We start from the raw sequence: 15312 nt of genomic DNA on the forward strand, positions 1-15312 counted from the left end.
TTCCTTTATTTTTAAGGGTGAATAATATTCCTATATATATTATAATATGTATATACACACACACACACATATATATATATATATCACATTTTGTTTGTCCATTCCTTCATCGATGGACGTTTGGGTTGTTTCCTCCTTTTGGCTATTGCGAATATTGCTGCTATGAATGAATATGGGTGTGCAAATATCACTTCAACTCCCTGCTTTCAATTCTTTTGGGTATATAGCTAGAAGTGGAATTGCTGGATCAAATGGTAATTCTAGTTTTAATTTTTTGATGAACTGCCATACTGTTTTCCACAGTGGCTGCACCATTTTACATTCCCTCCAGCAGTGCAAAGGAGTTCCAGTTTCTCCACATCCATGCCAACATTCATTATTTTCTGTATTTTGTTTTGCTTTGTTTTATAATAGCCACCTTAAGGTATGTGAAGAGGCTTGAGTTTTAATGACCATTTAGGAATAGCAATTGAAATCTTGGACCCACAAAAGGCTCAAAACCTCCTATACAACCAGTATTCTTAAGTGGCTAATCCCTCACTAAAAGGGAGAACTATAAAAAAAACTACCCATCAGCATAAGGATAAGTCAAGGGAAATTGTCTATTTCAATCTGGACTCTAGTTGGAAAAATGTTTGTTAAGATACAGGAATCCTGAAGTTAAGAATTTAGTTAAAAAGCATGCCCAAACCAGTGTTAGAACAGGGATATTTGGCAATTCAAAGAAAAACCTCTTTTCAGGGCTGTACCTTCACCAAGGATCACAGCTCACTTCCACAGATAAAGCTCAGCTGAAGATAAACTCAAAATCCAAATTTGAGTCAAAAATTCAAACACATAATGATACAAGCCACCATGAGTACAAGTCAACTGACCAAATAAGTAACTTGATTTGATCCTCCAGCATATGCAGATAATACAACTCCCAGATAGAGGTTAGTATGGTCATTAAGTTCCTAGTCATTTGACTAGGAACTTAAAAAGGAATTAAAAACATAAGAAAAGAACAAGGCCCTTGGGAAAAAAAGGCTAATGTGAAAAAGAATTTCTATAAATGAAAAGCCTAGTCATTGAAATTAAAAACTCAAATGACAGATTAAATAGTTAATGAAACAAAGCCAGAGAGAAATTTAATGCGTGGAAATGTACATGTGATGAAATTATCCAGACCGTAACACAGAGACAGAACAGATGAAAATTATGAAAAAGAGAGCAATGGCAGAGTGGAATGTTTGGACACTCTCTTGCCAATAGCAATTATAAACTCTGGGAAAAAATGAACAAACAACTGAGAGATGAACAAAAGCTGGCAGAACTGGTGAGGGTTTGATCCTTACTGAGTGAGATGCACGTTTATATGGTTTTTCCCGTAGGGTACTCCCCGGTCCATCAGAGGGTGGCAGATGGAGCTGAAGCAGAAAGTGGCACTCTCATAGGACCGAGGAATCAGAAGATGGAGTTTGGGACTGCCAGAGAGGCCTAAAATTGAGGGGAGGGGATTCCAGAAAGGAAGAAGTCACATAGGATAGCCCCCAAATCCGTGTAGAAGCTCCACTCAAATCATTGGCTGATCCCTAGACTACCCATGCATGGGACGAGACTCCAATGCCCAGGGAGAAAACACCAGGTAGAAAGCCAAAAGAACAGAGCAGGACTTCAACAGTTGCCTATTACAGACATAGTTTGGAATTCAAGCCCTGCCAAGTTAAACAGATTTGAAAAATACTTTAAGCTTTTAAAATTAAAACCCAGAAGCTATGCCTTAGGACTTCAGATTAGGGGATTCACCCTAGGCTAGCTGCAAAACTGTAATAGAATCACCTTAACAAAGCCTAAAACCAAGCCTTCATAAATCAAGGTCATCTGCCAGTAATTTAACTGCCTTCTAAAACAAAAGTCAATACTTCTCAGAGGAAAATGAATCCAGAGTCTCTACAAAGTGTCATCCACAACATCTACTATAAAATAAAAATTTAATAGTCATGCAAAGATACAGACAAATGTGACACATAGTCAAGAGAAAAGTCAATCATAGAAAGAGACCCACAGAACAATTAGATGTTGAAATTAACAGACAGGGTTTTAACATAATTATGGTAAATATGTTAATGAATTTACAGGGAAGCATGGGTGCAATGGGTGAAGAGATGGGGAATTGTCAGGAGTGATAACATAAATTGCAAAAAGAATCAAATTTAAATACTAGAACTGAAAAACACAATATCTGAAAAAAAATCCATTTTCTGGGATTGACAGTATATTGAATACAACAAAAGGAAGGAGTAGTGACCATGAAGACAGGTCAATAGGGATCACCTAACTTAAGGACAGAGAGAAAGGATTTTTTTTTTTAATGAGTAGAGCTTCATTGAGCTGTGGGACTGTCTCAAAAAGTCTAACACACATGTAAGAAAGGAGAGAGAAAATGGGGAAGGAAAAACATCGCGACTATATTGGTTGAAAATTTTCTAAATTTGATTCAAAACAGCAACCCACACATCCATGAAGCTCAGCAAACCCCAAGCACGGTGAGTGCAAACAAACATTACCTAACCACATTATAGTCAAACTACTGAAAACCAAAGCATAAGAGCAAATCTTAAAAGCATTAAAAGAAAGAAAACACATTATATTAGGGAGAATAATTACATGAATGATGGCTACTTCTCATAAAAAATGGAGCTAGAAGACACAGAACTATATCTTTAAATCGATGAAAGAAAAACATTGCCAATCCAAAATTCCATACACAGCAAAAATATTTTTTTTAAATGCAAGTGAAATAAAGACATGTTTAGACAAACAAAGGGTAAGGGAATTTATTGCCAGCAGACCCACACTACAAGAAACTCTCAGAGACGTTCTTCAGGCTGAAGGAAAATAATACCAGATAGAAATTCAGAGCTACAAGAAGAAATGAAGAATATTAAAAATGATAAACATTTTAGTAAATATAAAAAATATATAAGACTTTGTCAAAATTAACCTCTGTCCTTCAAAATACATCATTAGGAAAATAAAAGCAAGTCATGGAATAGTAGAAAGTGTTTGCCCCTGTGGGACCTGCTGCCACCGTTTTCACTGCCACTACTCTGGGGGGATTGCTAGGAGCTGGGTGTGAGGGAACAGTGGGAAGAAAAACAGTGGGAGATTTTCTCTCAGGAACTTCCTTTCCTACTCTTTAAGCCAGGTCTAGGGGTGTCTTCTGGAGCTGTCTGTGTATATCCTGGTTCCCACGTCTAGGTTTCAGTCTATCTTGCATCCAGGTTGGGGGACACAGGAGAAAAAATGGGAAACTCACCACCAGTTCAGTGGTACTTTGAACTTTGGTCTTCTTTCCCAATCTACCAGCTACTTTTCAGAGTCCTCAAATAGCTGGTCCAGGTTTTAGATGGTGGATGGAGTATGCTTATCCGTTGTTGGAGAAGGTCATCGAGAGGATGTGACCTCCCGTTGACACATGAGCTGGACCCAGGCAATCAGAGGCTCCTTACACCCTTCCTTGTCCTTGGATTGTACATTCTGCCCACTGTTCCCACACTAGAAGCCACTTCAAGGATGCAGCCTTGAGAGAGTAAAATGTTATTGAGAGCATGTGGATGTATATGTGACCGAACCCAGTTAAGGCCTCTATATAAACCCTTAAGATTCTGGTGGGTGGGTGTGGAGATTTACTTGTCTTGCAGCCGTGTAAGACAAGCCTCATATGTAAATTCTCCTGTTTATTAAAACTGCTACCTACCAATCTGGAGTAGTCTGCCTCTTTCTTTGGTCTCTTCTTGCCCTCTGGGGCCAGTTTTGAATTTCACCTTGGGAACTCCCAAGGCTTTGAACCAACATCCATCTTACCCAGAATCAAAAACCATGACTTAAGTTTTGAGCACATTAAGCCTGAGCTACTTGTTGTACGTCCAGGTGGAAATATGTGTCTAGAGCTTAGAAGCAAGATCTGGGCTAAAAATGAACATTTCAGTCTTAAATGTACAGGTGCTTCCAGTCACAGGCCTGGAGGAGAGCAATCAGGAAGAGTGTGTACAATAAGCAAAATGGACAGAGAAGAGAACCCTGGGGACCATCAACATGGAAGAGGAGGGGACAGGAAGAGGAGCCAGTGCAGAGGGGTCAGACAGGCTGAAGGAAAACCAGAATGCTGGTGTCAAGTCTCCATCAGCTCCCTCCTGGACTGTGCATGCATACCAGCGCATATTAGGGTGTTTCCAGTGTTCCTAGTACTTTGTCTATCAGCCACCTGTGTCAGAATCACCTCAGAGTGGGAGAGGGTGATAAACACGTGGTTTCTCAGGTCATACTCCAAACTGATTTGATTAGAATCATAAGTGGTGGGTCCTGACTGCCTGAGTTTTTACTAGCTTTCCAGGGGTTTCTTACGAACAGTTCAGAGAATCACTGCTCTAGGCCTAAAGAGTGGAGAGATCCCTGAGCCTGTCACCAGTGTAAAGAGAAAGTGCTGAACAAGTGGAAAAGAAAGAGAAAAGCAGGAGAAGGAAGAGACAAAAAGGGAAAGAGAGAGATTCCTAAAGAGAGATTCCCAAGGCAGACACTCTTGGAGCAGCTGCACTGAGTTCATGTTGAGAGTTTCGTGTTTGAAGCCCATTAAGAGCCCTGTGTGAGCCTACAAGTCCCCGGGGTGACCGATGGGACAGCGAGCCTTGGGTGAAGTGCAGCCATGCCATGTACAGAATATGATGATGAACACGACGGGCGATGAGCAGTTCCACCGACACTGTCCTTCTTTGAACAGCATCCAACGGTAATACAGTCCTCTTACTTTTACATGACTCAACCAACAGAGGTTAACTGGTCCATTTTATGCCAGATCCAGTAGTCGTGTTTTATGCTGTGCTGCTCTAGCCAAACAACATCTGTTTGGATAAGGGAATGAAACTTGCTGAGATGCAAAGTCACACACACTGCTTTCTCCCCAAGCCTCCCTACTAAACAGTAAATTTAAGATATCTCTTGAAAAAGCCCAAAAGCTAATGTCAGTAGAAACCACACTAGATGAAAGGAAATTCATCACCAAAAGTGCTTGGAGAAAGAGCACTTGACCCCTTTTGCACCCCCTAATAATCAGTGCAATGCCAAGTATTCTTGGCCTTCACTTTATTTCTTCTCAACCTTGATTCTTCCCTGTGGGTGACTCAGAGACCATGTCTCGCTGTGTTCCGAGCTCCCAGCGCAGGGTCTGGCATACACTGGGAGTTCAATGTTTGTTAAACTTACTAAGATTAACTTTGAGTCTAGCGTCAATTTGACATGCATTCTTCCTAATGTCTTCTACATTTCTTTTTTCTTCCTTCCAAATTTCTCCTATTCTTCTTTTTAATCCTTTCTTCTTCTTCCCCTTTTTTGTCTGTTCTCCTCTCTCCTGCAGTGCCCAGTGATTGCCAGAAGAGGACAAATTTGGGAACTGGAGTGTGAAGAAAGTGAATTCTTCCAGTCTCTTCCCTCATCTCCATCTCTCCTCTTTCACTTTCCTTCCCCTCTCTGCATCCTCTGGGATTCTCTTCCTGCATCCCAAGCCCTCTATGTTGAAACATTAACATGAAGAATGCAGTGCTATTCAAGTAATAGGAATAAAAGCTATTTCTCATTTCCTATTAATCCCATCTTTAGTGATTCTTAGTTTTGAGGAAAAAACTCCTCTACAGCCCAAAACACAACTTCATTCTAAGACGCAGCATGATCCATTTAATATACCTCAGCTTTCAGTATTCTTAATTAGGGAATGCACTAACTTTATGAAGAATTATTATATCTTCATTCACATTTGGCAGACTGTCTGCTGTCCTGAGGAACTCAAGAGATTTGACCATAGTGTCCTCCAAAAGCTAAATTTCCAGATCTTCTATTGAACAATGAACAAATGCTTATGGATAACAACTGTGCCAGAAATTACTGAGATTATGGGTTTACATGTATGTATTTTAAGTAATGCTTAAAGATGCTTGACTTAATCACATCCACTATTCTTTTGACTCACTGTTCTCTCATCAGCAGTTCACATGTTTCTGGATAATCCAGGCCCTCAGGCCATCTGGAGATGTTGCTGGGTGATAGCAACCACTCCTGGTACTAGAAGGGGGAGGATGAAAATTCAGGCCAGCATATTTTCCTTTCTGAAAGCAGCTCTCATAAAAGCAGAGCTTCTGCTGGAATTATACTACTTTTCAGGAAGAAAGAAAGTAGGAGTGGAAGAAGGAAACCAACATAGTTGAACCCCTTCTATATACTACCCAACTTCTGAGTGTTAACTCATTTAATTCCCACAAAAACACTGTAAGGGAGGAGTTATTATCTTTACACCACAGGTAAAGGAATGGGAGCTCAGAGAGGTCAGGTAACTTACTTAAGGCTACAGAGCTAGAGAGTGGACCCAAGCTTTGCCAAGTCCAAAGCCCACATGCTTTCTAGAACACTCTACTCTGTCTGCAGTGCTCTCATCTCACTGCAGGACTCTGATATGGCCTCTACTTAATTCTTCTGCCAGAGCACTCTGCATAGTGACCAGCCCCAGAAATTGCTCCATCTACTATTCTCCCTCCCCTCCTGTCTTCCTCTCTAATAGCCTCTCTAATAGACTTTCTTATTTTAGTTTCATCAATAACAGCACCTCACATTTGTATGGTGCTTCACAGACGTTCATCAGGCGCTTTCACACCGTCTCATTTAGTCCTCACAGCAACCCCAGGAAGTAGTAGTATTACTGTCTGCAGTACGTGGACATGGATCCGGGGATCTGGGGTGATGATGGGATTGACTCTTTGTCAGAGAGCATTCAGTGTCTGAGCTGATTCTGGAAGGAAGATGGGCCATGGGCCAGGTCACTGGGGAACCTGCAGGCAGATCAGGGAGCTACGATTGGTGAAAGGTCAAAGGGAATGAGGCACCAGGGGGCAGTATGGCCAGACGAGCTTTGCAATACAGAGGTCGAATCTGTTTGCTGGGAATTGCAGAATTTTCTGATAGTTCTATTTCCCATTGTGCTGTTTAGGGCATTTATATAAGCCCCTAACTCCTGACTCTGAAAATTCTTGCTTCGCCCAAGGAATTGCTTTTCTTTTGATGTTCATCTCCTAAAAGCACTCTTCATTTTCTGCTTCCACCTGCACGTGCATCATTTCTGATGCAGCCCTCACCTCGTCTTACACGAATACCTGTAGCAGCAGTCCGATTGTCTCCCTGTCTTCAGCCAGCTCCTTCTCCCCAGCGGTTCACACTAGACTCATTTTCCTTAAATGAAAATGTAATCATGTTATTTCTCTACTTAACATCTGCCAGTGCCTCCCAATCACCTTTAGGACTAAATCCACTCCTTTTTACAGTGTATCATATCCTTCATAACTTCAACCCCTACCCATCCTTCTGGGACCATTTCACAGCAATGCTGAGCTGCTGCTTGCTCTTGCACGCTCTGTGTCTGCACACATCGCTGTCCCGCCTGCAGTTGGCTCTCTCCCACTCTACCCCAATCAATTGCCAGGAAGATGCCTCCTCACCTCTCTAGCACTGTCTCCTTTCCTACTGGCCCCAGTAGACTTAGGGATTTCTTCCCCAAGCTCCCATTATATATGCACTTGTTGGTTTCTAGGTCTCTCCCTTCCCCACCATTCTAAGACACATTTGTGGGAGGGACTTTACTTTTTCATCTTTGGTCCTATTGCTACCTTCAATGTCCCTTCCTGGATGTGGATCTTTCCAAGGGTAGGGGGCCTTTTTGTAATGATGGGGAGGCAAGAGATGCTTCTTTATTTTAGCACAATAAGGGACAGGGGATTAAGCTCTATGGTGTGAGACTGTGTTTTTGTTGCTATTTGTTTGTTTTGTGGGTGGCAGGGGAGAAGCTCCATTCTTAAACCACCTCGGTAGCATCTTCCCTCTTTATCCTCCACCTTCAAGATGCATATACCTTCTTTCTCCTCCATTTAATGTTTTAATGCCCATAAATGCTTGTGAAAAGAATGCAGGTTTCCATCAAGTTCAAAGGTATTTGAATTAGATGAGAAAGACACTTGTATGTCTTAAGAGTCAAAGAAATGCAAAGTCCAAATAAGCGAGGTAGCAGCCGGGATAGGTGACGACCCGAGTTCTGCTCTATTCCATGGGCACAACAGGGCGATGGGCTGCATAGGTTTTGAGGGTGACGAGTCTGTTTTTAAATTATAATGCTCCAGTTATAGGCATGAATTCATACAGTAAGCATCCTGGCCAAAATCTCCAGTTGTGATAGTCTCAGACCCCCCAAATACCTGGTATCGCATAGTCAGAAACTCTGTGAAGACAGAGAACTAAACAGAGAAATCTTTTAAAGAATCAAAATTGTATCATTCATACTTTCACATTAAAAAATCTCTGCCTATTTGGTTTGTACTTCTGGGTAGAAGCAGTCAAAGCGTTCGGCATATCTCCTGCATCCTTCCTTTCCTTGTGAAGGTGACCTTGGGAGCATGTCACCTGGCTAGCGTAGGTACTAGACAGAGGAGGGCTACGTGAATCACACTGGATCCGCCCGAAGGAGAAATAAACCTGTGTTGTGTTGTGAGAGACCGTGAAAGATAGAGTTTTCCACTGTGACTCTCACATATCCTTGTCCCCAACAGCTATATCCCCTACTGCTACCCCTTCTTGCATATAAACTCAGCCCCTAATTGTTCCTCTCCACTCTTCTTGATAAAATCCAAATTGCGCAAACCATGGCTGCTAATCCACGAAAACAATTTATCTCTCTTCTGAAAAATCTTCTTCATTCAACTATTCCTGAAGCTGACTGAACTTCAGCAGACTCTCTTTTGCTAAAGCCCTATAAAACATTCTGCCCTCCTCCAACTTAGAAATCCCATTTGGAAACTTCTTATGCCTGGAATTTTTGAATAAAGATTTCCACTAATGCTGTTCTCGATGACTTTTTCCATAGCGTCAAGCCATCAAGATTTCAGGTTCCATTTGTTTTCACATCATAGCCTAGACTATACTGACTAACATATTTACTAAATTTTAAACAATATTGGAGCATTTTTATTGAACTTGTGATTCATCACATTTAAAAACTTACTTGATTAGAATTACAGGAAATACTTCCATGCATGAAAAAGTTTGCCATTAGACAATTCAAGTACTTAAAGGTATGTAAATTTATAAATGAGTTTAAAATATTCAAAGGTGCTTAATTAATTTGGTTTATAAAATGAGACCAAATATTATTCAGGGGACCTTTAACTGTGATTGCTAAAATTTGCTAGACTTATAAATAAAATAATATGATTTGTAAGTTGCACTCAAAAGCTTAAGGATGAATTACATTTTTAATATGACTTTAATAAATCTAATATTGCCTTTTATAAGTCAGCCCAAACTCTGAAAGGTCTTTTCTGTGCATAAACTCCATACTCAGAGATATTTAAAGGCCTTCATAGTTAGCAATTTGCTGTGGAACCAGGTGGAGCCGACACTGACTGACAACCCATGTTGGAGTCACTGCTCGAAGGGTAGTGAGCTCTCTGAGAGAAGGGGTCCAAAAAACAGAAGGCTTGGGAAAGAGATGGTAGAGGCAAGAGAATCTGCGGGAGAGTGTCCAGGAGAGTTCTTGCTGTGGAGGAGGCAGTCAGAGAAATGAGAATGGAGATCAGGGATCCAAGACGGATAAGTCAGAGAACCTTCCTGAGTGCCCAGCACACTATGAATTTGAAATATTGAAGGAAGAGTCTTCAGTGTGAGGGAAGGAGGCGGCTCACTTTTCCACCTCTTAACTCCCTTCCCGATGCTGATGTTTCTCCATTGTGAAAAAATGGATCTAAGGGAGTGATAGCTGACATCAATTGACTGGCTGAATAGTAAGACAGTTTTTATTACTGTCTGCTCTGCTCCAACTCCTTCATGATAAAGGCTAAATAACAATAAGCCCTTACATGTGTATGTCACTTTACAGTGTGCAAAGTGCTTTATAAAATCCCCAAACCTCATCCCTTTAACTTGCAGTATAGACCTTTGAAGTCCCTTTCTGTCACACATTTTATTTTATCCCAAGTTTGCACATGTGGAACCATAATCTCATATACTTCTAAAGCTTTGAGAGACCTGAGAGATCATTGGGTTCAAACCATTCTTTCAGTAGATGAACGGGCTGAGACGCAAAACAGTTAAGAGATTTTACCAAAGCCATACAGCTAGTTGGAATAAAGTAAGTCAGGTTTTTTTGTTTTGCTTTTTACTTCCTAATAACTCTAAACCCAGCTAAAAGATTGGGTTTTAAATGGAAGGTATGTGTGTGGTGGGAAGTGAGGTGGGAGAGGAAGGGGTTCAAGGAATAAATTGACCCTTGTCTAAAAGCATGTGTTTGCAAGTTGGTTGAGCTCCTCTGATACAATAAATTCCCAAAGGAATTCGGTTTTGCCTGTGGTGTCTAATTATTGCATGAATCTCAGTGTACTGGTATAAGATATTCTCCATCATGGACTACACAAAATTCAGAAATAAGGGTTGTGGTAGGCAACCTCTAAGATGGTCTCCAATTGTCCCTGCCTCCACGTATATTCTTCTCCCCTTGAATGTGGGCTGGACTTAGCGACTTAGTTCCAACGAATAGAAAACAACAGAAGTAACAGAATGTTACTTCTGAGATTAAGTTATAAAAAGACTATGGCTTCTGTCTTGAGTATTCTCTCTCTGTCTCAGATCACTCACCCTGGCAGAAGCTAGCTGCCATGTTTTTAGTCAGCCCTGTGGTGAGGTTTATGTGGGAGGGAACTGAGGGAGGCCTTCAGCTAACCTGTACTGGCTGTTAGCCAGTACAGAGGCTTTTAGTCCAACTGCCCAAGAAGAATTGAGGCCTGATGATAAACAGGTGAGTGAGCTTGGAACTGGACCCTCCCTGGCGGAGTTTGCAGATCAGACCACAGCCCCATTGACCACTTGGCTGCAGCCTCATGAAAGCCCTTGAGCCAGAGGCTCCCAGCTAGTGACACTGAAATTCCTGACCCATAGAAACTGTGACAATAAATGTTTGTTGTTTTAAACTGCTGAGTTTGGGCAATTTGTTATACAGCAATAGATAATTAATACAAAGGTGAAATAAGGACAAAAGAAATCTTAGTTAACTGTTTATTTTCTCACTTGGATCAATGTGTATCAGAGTCTTGAAGACAAACTTGGGAATATCTTTAACTTTTCTTCAGCTCTGTTAACAATAAGTTTGCAAATCACAAACTTGAAAAACTTATCTATTTTGTCCTTAAATACATTGCTCACCCTGAATTGTAGTTAGAAATACATCTTGGTAATGAGGAAAAAGACTCAGGCGCCAAGTCAGCTATAAATTACGTCAGCAACTTACTGCATTTGGATCGTAGGTCTAGAACCGGTTTGAGGAGATGGTGGAGTTGGTATTTTTAGGTGTGAATCACCATCGGGCCAGACTGCTTCTCTTCTTTCTGGGTGCCCCTGCCCAACAGCGGGTCAGTCCTGGAAGGGGCTCAAGGAGCTCCTGCACTTTTGCTGACAATTGCATTGCTTATTTGCAGAGCTGGAGATATGCTTGCAAAAGGCATAAAAATTCCTGTTTTATAATCACATCTAGAAGGAGAAATATTTCCATGTTCTACCTCCCACCTACCCAGCCTGTGATCAAGTTCGGTCTGAAAGATGGAGGTTTAGAGGAAAATAGAAGTTGCTTGCAGTAACAAGAATGGCAAATTGCATGCCTGAAGAAACAGACCTGGCCTGAAGGCATGAGCTCTTGAGTTTAGAAAGTAAAGTTCTGTGGAGGTTTGGCAGGTGGGAAAATTCCAAAGGGCCACATAGCCAGAATGCAAGGGAGCTGTGATCATTTCGGACGTCTGTCAATAAACCCAGAATGGTAGATGATGGGAGCAGAAGTCGGGAAGAGTGGGGACCAGTGAAGATCAAATGAATTCAAGGTTCTTCTGACTGAAGAACAGCTCGTTTATATCTGGGTGCTGGGCTAGAAGCTCAACTAGTTCACCTACCCCTACTTTTTTGTCATGAATTCTTTTTAAGAAAAGCATTTCAACGGACCTGCCTGAATAAATGAAAGAGACCATCACAGCCTCATGAAGCATATACAACAAGCATATTGAGGAATTTCTCAATATCTCCTTTTTCCCCTTAATCTTCTCGTTCTTCTCTCCTCTGTCTCTTTCTTCCCCCTCTCTTCTTCTTTCTGCTTCTTCCTTTCTCTCCATCTCCACTCTGTTTTCCCCTTCAAAAATATTTACTAGCCTCTTGCACTAGTCTCCTTCTGTTCTAAATGGAGAAGCAAACATCCCTTCCATAAGATGGGGGTGGAGACTTGAGAAAGGACTGTCACAAGAGGACGCTCTGCAGCTCTTGTGAATCTTTCTGTCTTTAGCTGTGCTAAATGCCATATTTGTACTATTTTATAGTTTAAAGACTCGTTATTTCTAGACATGGACTTTTCAGAATTTGTTTCCTCTCTAACAGGGTCAAACCAATGGACTCATGTCCTTCAGCATCAGGGAAAAGAACATTTACATTTTCTGAAAGTATAAATTAGTAATGACCTAGGGTGGCTTTTAAATATAGAAGTGTTATTGGGGCCCTATTGTGTGAGACGAGCAGTCAAGACCCCTGTTCTGGCCAGCTGTGAAACCTGTGATTGATTTCTGAAAAACCTATACAAAAAAAAGTTAAAGGAGATCATGTAAGAAGTAAAAGAAATAAATTGAACACACATGTGCAATCATTATTCATATGAGCATTCTCTGCATTACTTCATAACACAGCTGTATACACAAAAAAACAGTTCCCTTTGCTTCTTCCTATTGGAGTCTTATTAATTTCTGTTTAATGAAACACAAATGTTTGTGCGCTTCATTTTGAGGAACACGGTCTAGTGGGTTATTTGTTAAGCACTGGCCAGAGTGGCTGTGCCCATCTGATAGGAATGTCTGTAGGCCTTTGAAAGTCCCTTGACAGGGCATCTTTTGAGCATGCCAGTTGCCATGGTCACCAGTGTGCTGATTTGCAAGGAAAATTGGAAGCCTGTTCATTACGTCAAAAACTACATTGGGGGATAAAGAGAGCATGTTTGCTTCGAGAGTTGGCAAGTGGGGTTTGTTAGCCTCCCCGCCCACACACTTCCATCAAACAATGTCTCATTCAACTGCATAAGTCAAAGTTTACAACGCCCATCTTTCCAGCTGGAATAGGCCTGAGGAGTGTGAATGGAAAATCGTCACTCACAGAATCACAGCACAGGCTCACAGGCCAACCTGTTCTGGTGACTTTGCAAGGACAGTAGAGGGGGGATGGATGCTTAGTAGAGTGGGAAGCAATGACAAACTGTGTTCTTGGCACCAACTAGATGTTGGATGTGGGCTTGCAACGTTTTGAATTTTCTTCATCCGTAAAATGAGTCGGGTGAGAGAGAGTATCTGCAGGGGTGCTCTCATCTCCCAAATTCTGTGATTCTAAAACACATTCTTTATGCTGATACATTCATATTATATGCCCAGGCACACATGTACAGCTTGACTGTATTTGTTTTTAAATGTTTATTGGTTTGACAGTGTAAATGGAATGCCTCACATTTTTGCATGAGGTGTGCGTACAAAATCAATGCCCTCTCCCAATACAGTTGCCCAACCTGCAAACAAATAGCACAGCTATGGTAACTTAAGAATTAACCTTACTATGCATTGATTTAATCACCTATGATTACGTATCCTAGCGATGATTGTCATCCATGCTGAAATAATCAAAATACTACCTGTAATGCATTCTGATTCTTATTATCATTTCCTTTTGGTTACCTTACATGAAAATTTATGTCTAGGGAGTAATTCTGAAGTTCATATTTTAAAAGTAGATGCTTATATAAATTAAATATATATATATTGCTGAGTGTCTCCTCCGTGCTGGATGTTTTTACAACAGGAGAGGCTAGGTAATTTTCCCAAATTCTCTCAGCTAAGTGGCAAATCTTGGGTTTGAATACCCGATCCTTTTGATGTCAAAACTCATTCTTTTGCTATCTCCTAGGCTGCCTTTTTTCTTCTTCCTGCCAATCTTCACTTAGAAAGCCCTGGAGATCCAAGTGGGAGTAGAGAGGTTTACTGAAAGGGATAAATCCACGAAAATTTGTAAGCCCAAATAGACTTTTTCCAGAAAAAGTAAAATTTCACTGATTAAGGCGTGTATTTACATATGTGTGTAATATTGAAAAGTGACTAGTATCTAGAGAGGAGAAGGACAAGCCAAAAAGTTAACACTTTTTGTTTCTATCTATTTTATTGATTAAGCTAATTATTTAAATAAAATGACTGAAGTTTGAAGGCTTGCATATTGTACCAGGAAACTAAATGTATACATTAACACCCACGAGAGAGGAATAAGGTCTCATTATAGCTGGTTTGGAGGTAAAAGAAAGGAAAGTTCAGCAAGGCCAACAAAGCCACACTGTGTCAACTGAACTGTGACTACTTGTTTTTTTTGTATTTTAAGGGTTATTTTTCTTTCATTGTAGGATTATTTAAGAAGCAAATAATGGATATGAAATTGGGTTGTAAAATGAAATACTTAACCAGTGTTAATTGCTATTAAATAAACAACTATTTGTTTTTACAAACACGTATATAGTAATGTGTGCCAGGAACCATTCTAAGAGCTTGATTCTCCCAAGGACCCTAAGACGTATTACTGCTATTATCTACCTTGTATAAATAAGGAAACAGAAGCCCACAGATCAGTAATAACTTGGTGGAATGTAGGCCTCTATGACCTTGGTACAGAAGACTGTTATAAAGTCTTACAGATCCCAAAATATATTAGAGTTGCCTTCGTTATGATTTTCAAAATATTTAGTAAATTGCTTCAGTTTTATTCCTCTGTAAAATTTGCCTTGCTGTAACTACAGTAAAGTTTTGGTCTACTTTCCCTGTTCTAATGCTAATTCCTTTCGGTTATATATACTCTATTTCCTATGAATCAGACTGAGAGAACCAGAAAATCCATTGCTAGTCAGAGAGTGCCAACTAGATGTTGATAACATCCATCTCAAAGAGAATAGGAAAAAAGTGCTGGGAAGACAAATTTCCTTTCACAGTTGTCACTTCATTTCATTTAGGGGTGCCTTGACTTCTTTTAGCATTTTTAATATGAGGTCTGGATATTAGACAACATGGTGAATTCATGCTAACAAGGGCATAGGAGGGGCAACCACAAATATGTGTACTTTTTAAAAATTGTGACAAAAGGTACATAACATAAAACTTATCATTTTAACCATTTTTATATGTATAGTTCAGTGGCCTTAAG

This window comes from Diceros bicornis, chromosome 9, assembly GCF_020826845.1.
Source record: "Diceros bicornis minor isolate mBicDic1 chromosome 9, mDicBic1.mat.cur, whole genome shotgun sequence".
NCBI lineage: Eukaryota > Metazoa > Chordata > Mammalia > Perissodactyla > Rhinocerotidae > Diceros > Diceros bicornis.